This window comes from Arachis ipaensis, chromosome B05, assembly GCF_000816755.2.
Source record: "Arachis ipaensis cultivar K30076 chromosome B05, Araip1.1, whole genome shotgun sequence".
In the NCBI taxonomy this organism is placed as follows: domain Eukaryota; kingdom Viridiplantae; phylum Streptophyta; class Magnoliopsida; order Fabales; family Fabaceae; genus Arachis; species Arachis ipaensis.
In genome coordinates, this window is record NC_029789.2 from 25,203,607 (window position 1) to 25,209,808 (window position 6,202).

Here is a 6,202-nt window from a genome sequence, read left to right on the forward strand (position 1 = left end):
TTGATTTTTCATGAATTCTCCACTTTGTATGCTTTTCTCTTCACTCCTTTGATCCATTCCTAGCCCTTTTCAATCCTGAATTCACTAACAAACACATCAATGCATCTAGTAAACTCAAAGGTGAATTAAAATTAGCAATTAAGGGCCTAAAAAATATGTTTTCACTCTCAAGCACAAATTAGGAGAAAATCATGAAACCATGCCATTTCATTGAATAAATATAGAAAAAATTAATAAAATCCTCTAAATTAAGCACAAGATAAACCCTAAAAATAGGGTTTATCATTTACCAAGGAATACATCCTTCTGGGCAACAATATTGCTATGGATGACCCTACTATAAATAATATTGAAATTCTTGTTAAAAGGGGCATTCATATTGTTGGGGTATGTACAACCTTAATGAATAGGTTAAAAGAAGCACCCCTTAATGCACTCAAGTCGGAGGCTTTCGAGCTGAGAAAAGAGGTGGAAGAGCTACAGAAGGCCAATGCTTTGTGGGAGGCCAGGGAAGTAGCCATGAAGTCGGATGCCACCCAGTTGGAGGATATAGTGAAGTTGGACAATAAGGAGTGCGCCAAGGCCGTCGTCGAGAGAGAGCAGATTATGGCAACAAACGTCCGACTTTACTAGGAGAAGATGTCCTTGGCCAAGGACCTTGAAGAACTTACGAAGAAGTATGAGGAGTTGGAGTATACTTCCACCAATGACTTGGACGAGATTATAGAGTATGTGAAGGCTCAAGTCTAAGTCCTAGCTCCCTACCTCGACCTCTCAATCGTGTATCCAAACAAGACATCCATCAATGGGGAGGCTGTCGACATTCCTGAAGATGACGAGGACGCTCCTACTTTTGTGAGTTTGAAGGGGCCTTTGCTCTCTTTGACGGGATTGACTTCCTCCCTTTTGGAGGTCAAGCTTTCTGCAATCGAGCTGGAGGTTCTGGCTACTGCTTCTGAACCTCAAATCGCTTCTGAGTCAAAGGTTGCAGCTCCTGAGTCTGAGATCCCTGCCAGTGATGACCACTCTACTCCTGCTTCATGATGTTTCTTTTATTTTATTATATTTGTAAGTATGGTACCCGAGTTGTGGGCTAAACAACAAGTTTTTTTTATAGTTTGAATATATTGAGCCCTTTGGGCTTTTAATTTTACTGCTTTTGGGTTATAGTTTATCATGCTTTATTTGCATAATTTTATTAAGTTACTTTTGTGATTTATTTCAACAACTCATTTGCATTCAAATTGTTTTAAGGACTTTTTAATTTGTGTATGTAACTATTATACAACAACTCGGACCTCGTTGCTTTATCGTGCCGACCATAAAAGGTCGGTCATGATTTTTGTATTTTGTCGAGTATGAATTGGCATAAATGAAGAAGTAATGAATGTAGAGAAAATACATTTTTATTAACTAAGATGAATTACAACTTGCTAGTTGCTACTAAGAGTTTAACCTTTTACTCCTAGCCCTTGCTATGGTGTCTCATTAAAACCCCTTCAAGAAAATTCTTTGGGAACAAGCCATGAAGTTGGGAAAAAGAATATACTAGAGAGCCATGTTTGGTTTCTAGCTATAGTATTTCTTCATATTACAAGCATGCCACGACGTGAGTAGCTCGACACCCTTGAAGTCGAACACTTTGTAGTAATATTTTCCTAAGATTTCAATGATCTTATAAGGTACTTTTTAATTTGCGGCCAACTTTTCTTTACTCAAATTCTGTACCCCAATGTCATTAGTATGAGGTTATTTTTGGCAAAGTTCCTTCTTATGACCGTTTTGTTGTATTTTATAGATATTCTTTGCTTCAATGCTTCTTCTCTTATCTAATCTTGTTCTTAAATTTTTGGGAGAAGGTCGAGTTCTTCCTTATGGTCTTGAACATTACCAACTTTGTTGTAAAATCTCACCCTTGGACTTTTTCATTGACTTTAATAGGGATTATGGCTTCTATACCATACACCAATCAGAATGGAGACTCTCCAGTTGTTGATTGAGGAGTTGTCCGATATGCCCATAGGACTTGTAGGAGCTCTTTATTCCATGCTTTTTTTGCTTCTTGTAACCTTCTTTTGAGCCCAACCAGTATGACTTTGTTAATTCTGCTTGTTCATTGACTTGAGAGTGCTCTACCAATGTGAATTGGTGCTTGATTTGTAGATTTGCTACCAAGTTTCTGAATGTTGAATCAGTGAACTAAGTCTCATTGTCAGTGGTAACTAAGAATGGTACTCCAAATCTTGTAATAATGTTCTTGTAGAGAAACTTTCGACTTCTCTGAGTTATTATAGTTGCCAAAGGTTCTACTTTGATTCACTTGGTAAAGTAAACAACAACTATTATGAGGTATTATACCTGCCCAGGCACTTGAAAAAAATGGTCTGAGCAAATCTAACCCCCATTTTACAAAGGGCAATGATGAGGTGATACTAATAAGCTCATTTGGAGGTGCCACATGAAATTTTGCATGCAGCTGACAGGGCGGATATTTTTTCACGAAGTCAGTTGCATCTTTTTACAAAGTCGGCCAATAGAAGCCAACTTGTAGTACTTTTTTGCCAATGATCTTGCCCCTAAATAATTTTCACAGATGCCACTTGGATTTCATCTGAGACTTCTTCCATCTTCGAAGTTGGAACACATATCAACAAAAGTGTAGATATCCTTCTTCTGTAATGGACATTATGAACTGGTGTGTAGTTTTGGGCCTCTCTTACCAGTCTTCTTGCTTCTCTTTCTCTTGGAGGAGAGATGTCAAACTTGAGGTATTCTATCATAGGAGTTATCTAGTCCAATTTGGGTTGAAGATTGTTAGTGTGTCCGACCCGTCAACTTTTTTTTGCTACTGAAGGTGATTGTAGTGTTTCTTGAATCAGGCTTCTATTATTGTCCCTTGGCTTCATATTGACCAACTTAGAAAGGGCTTTAGCTCGTCTATTCAACTCTTGAATTATATGCTGGACTTCATCTTCTTGAAATTAAGCCAAATAGGCTAGCATTTTCTCTAAACACTTTTTCATGTTGGGATCTTTAGCCTAATATTTGCCATTTACTTGTGAGGTCATAACTTGGGAGTCACTAAAGACTATTATTTTCAAAGGCTCTAACCTCTTCATCCATTCGTAAGCTAGCTAGCGTTGCTTCAAATTCAGCTTGGTTATTAGATATTGGGATGTCGAGCATAAGGGAGAGTTCTACCCGAGTTCTTTCTTCATTTTCAAGGATAACTCCTGCTCCGCTGCCTGCCTTGTTTGATGAATCATCTATGTACAAGTTCTAAGTAGTAGAGCTTCCTTTGACACTTCCGTGTACTCCACCAAGAAGTCAACCAAGTATTGCAATTTGATAGTTGTCCAAGTTTCATATCTCAAGTCAAACTCGAACAGATTGACAACCCATTATAGCATTTGTCCTGCAATGTCTGTCTTCTCTAGGATATGCTTCATGGGTTGATTAGTTCGAACCCTTATGGTGTGAGCTTGAAAGTAGGATCGTAATCTGCTAGAAGCCAAAACAATGACATAGGCAAGTTTTTCAATCTTCTAGTAGTTTAGTTCGGCTCCTTGTAATGTCTTGCTTGTGAAATAAACAAGTCGTTGTCTGCCTTCATCTTCTCAGACAAGGACGGCGGCTATAGCTTTGTCAGAAATAGCTAGATATAGCATGAATTCTTCTTCGCCCTTAGGTCGGGTTAATATGGGGGTTGACTGAAGAACTTCTTAAACTCTTGAAAAGCTTGTTCACATTCTTGGATCCATTTGAAGTCACGCTTTTTTTCTAAGGATTGCAAATAATAGTAACGACTTTAGGGCTGAACCCACCAAGAATCTAGATAGAGTTGCTAGTCTGCCATTCAATTGCTAGACTTCTTGTAGACGAGTTGGACTTTTCATATTCAGGTTGTATTTGTTCGGGTTGACTTCAATGCCCCTTTGGGTAAGCATAAACCCAAGAAACTTCGCTGTTTCTACTACGAAGGTGAACTTAGTAGAATTTAATCGCATCTCGTGCTACTTTATAGTGTTGAACATTTCTGACAAGTCAGTCAGCAGGTTAGTTTTGATAAGCATATCATCAAGTAGATTTCCATAAGCTTTCCCAAATGGAGTAAGAATACCTTATTCATCAATCGCTGTTATGTTGCTCCTACATTTTTCAATCCAAAAGGCATAATCACATAACAATAGTTGGTCTTAGGGGTAATGAAGGACGTCTTCTCTTGATCGGACTTGTACATCAGGATTTGATTGTATCTCGGGTAAGCATCCATAAAGGAGAGAAATTTGTACCCTGATGCTGAATCTACCAAGGCGTTAATGCTAGGAAAAGGATAAAGGTCTTCAGGGCAAGCTTTGTTGAGGTCGGTATAATCTACGCACATCCTCCACTTTCTATTTTTTCTTTTTTACTAAGACAACATTCACTAGCCATAGAGGGTATTTCACTTCCCTTATAAATCCGACTTCTAAAAATGCTTGAACTTTCTCTTCCACAACATGTGCTCTTTTTTGGACTAAGATTTCTTTACCGCTGTTGTATAGGTAAGGAGCCCGAATGAACAGCTAACTTATGACACATCAGATTGGGATGGATGCCAGGCATGTTAGAAGCTTTCCAAACAAAGAGGTCAGAAGTCTTTTGTGAGAGTTTTATGAGATCTTCCTTCAATTATTGATATAGATTGGTTCCTACATTGGTGGTTTTTCCTACTTTGTTATTTATTTGTACTTCTATCTTTTCCTCAGGCTGAGGTCTCAATCTTCTCAGACTGAGACATTGTCAAACTCTATGGAGTTTACTTCCCTTCTTCTTAGGTAGCCCTATAAATTTAAGTTTTCATTATAGCATCTTCTAGTCAGTTGCTGATCTCCTCTTATGGTAGTTTTTTCCTTCGAAGTCCAGAATTTCATCTAGAGACGAGGAGTTGACACTACAGCAGTAAGTCAATTTAGGGTTGTCCAACCTATCAAGGCATTATATGCTAACGCCACGTCTACCACAATGTAGTTGAAGTTTAAGGTTCATGATTTTAACCCTTTATCAAAAGTAGTAAACATTATGATGTACCTTAAAGGTTGGATAGGAGACTCCTAAGCTAAAAAGAGAGTCTGGATATACTTTCAAATCTTTATCCGCCAAACCTAGCTTGTTAAAGGCTGGTTTAAATAGGATATACGTTGAACTTTGTTGATCCACCAGTGTCCTGTGAAGATGAGTATTGGCTAGGATAATGGTTATGACCACTAGATCATCATGCTCGAGCACGATACCCCAAGCGTCTTCTTTAGAGAAGGTTATTGTAGGCAGGTTGGGTATCCCCTCGTCCTCTCCGACCTAGTAGACCTCTTTCAAGTGTCTCTTGTAGGAGGACTTAGTTACTCCTCCTCCTGCAAAGCCACCAGCAATTGTGTGAATGTGTCTTTCAAGTGTTCTTGCTGATCTTTCTCGCCTCTCGCTATCTTTCCTGTCTCTTTTCCTTTTGCTGGTTTCATCCGACCTCCCAGCCAGGTATTTATCTAGTCACCCTTCTCTGGCTAGCTTTTCTATGATATTTTTCAAGTCATAACAATCATTAGTAGCATGATCATAGATCTTGTGGTATTCGCAGTATTCTGACTAATTTCTCCCATTCTTTCTTTTGATTGGTCTTAGAGGTGGTATATTTTCAATGTGGCATACCTTCCTATAGACATCGACCAAGGAGAGTCGTAATGGGATATAGAAGTGGTACTTCCTAGGCCTGTTCGAGTTGTAATCCTTTTGTTTTGTCTAGTTGTAGGCTTTCTCATTTGAGCAGTCTCTTCTATGTTGATGTATTTCTTTACTCGTTTTTGAACTTCGTACAAAAAGTCGGGTATCTTTTTTATATGGACTATGAGAAGGGACCCTCTCTAAGGCCATTAACCAATCCCATGATAGTTGCTTCAGTAAGCAAGTTCTGAATATCTAAACATGCTTTGTTGAACTTTTTCATGTATACCTTGAGGGATTCTCCGACCTTTTGTTTAACACCCAAGAAACTCAGAGCGTGCTTAGCTTTGTTCTTCTGGATGACAAATCGTATAAGGAAGCCCTTGGCTAGGTCATCGAAACAGGAGACCGACCTTGGAGGAAGACTATTAAACCACTTCATGGCCACCTTAGTTAGAGTGATCGAAAATTCTTTGCACCGAGTTGCATTTGAAGCGTCGGCTAAATA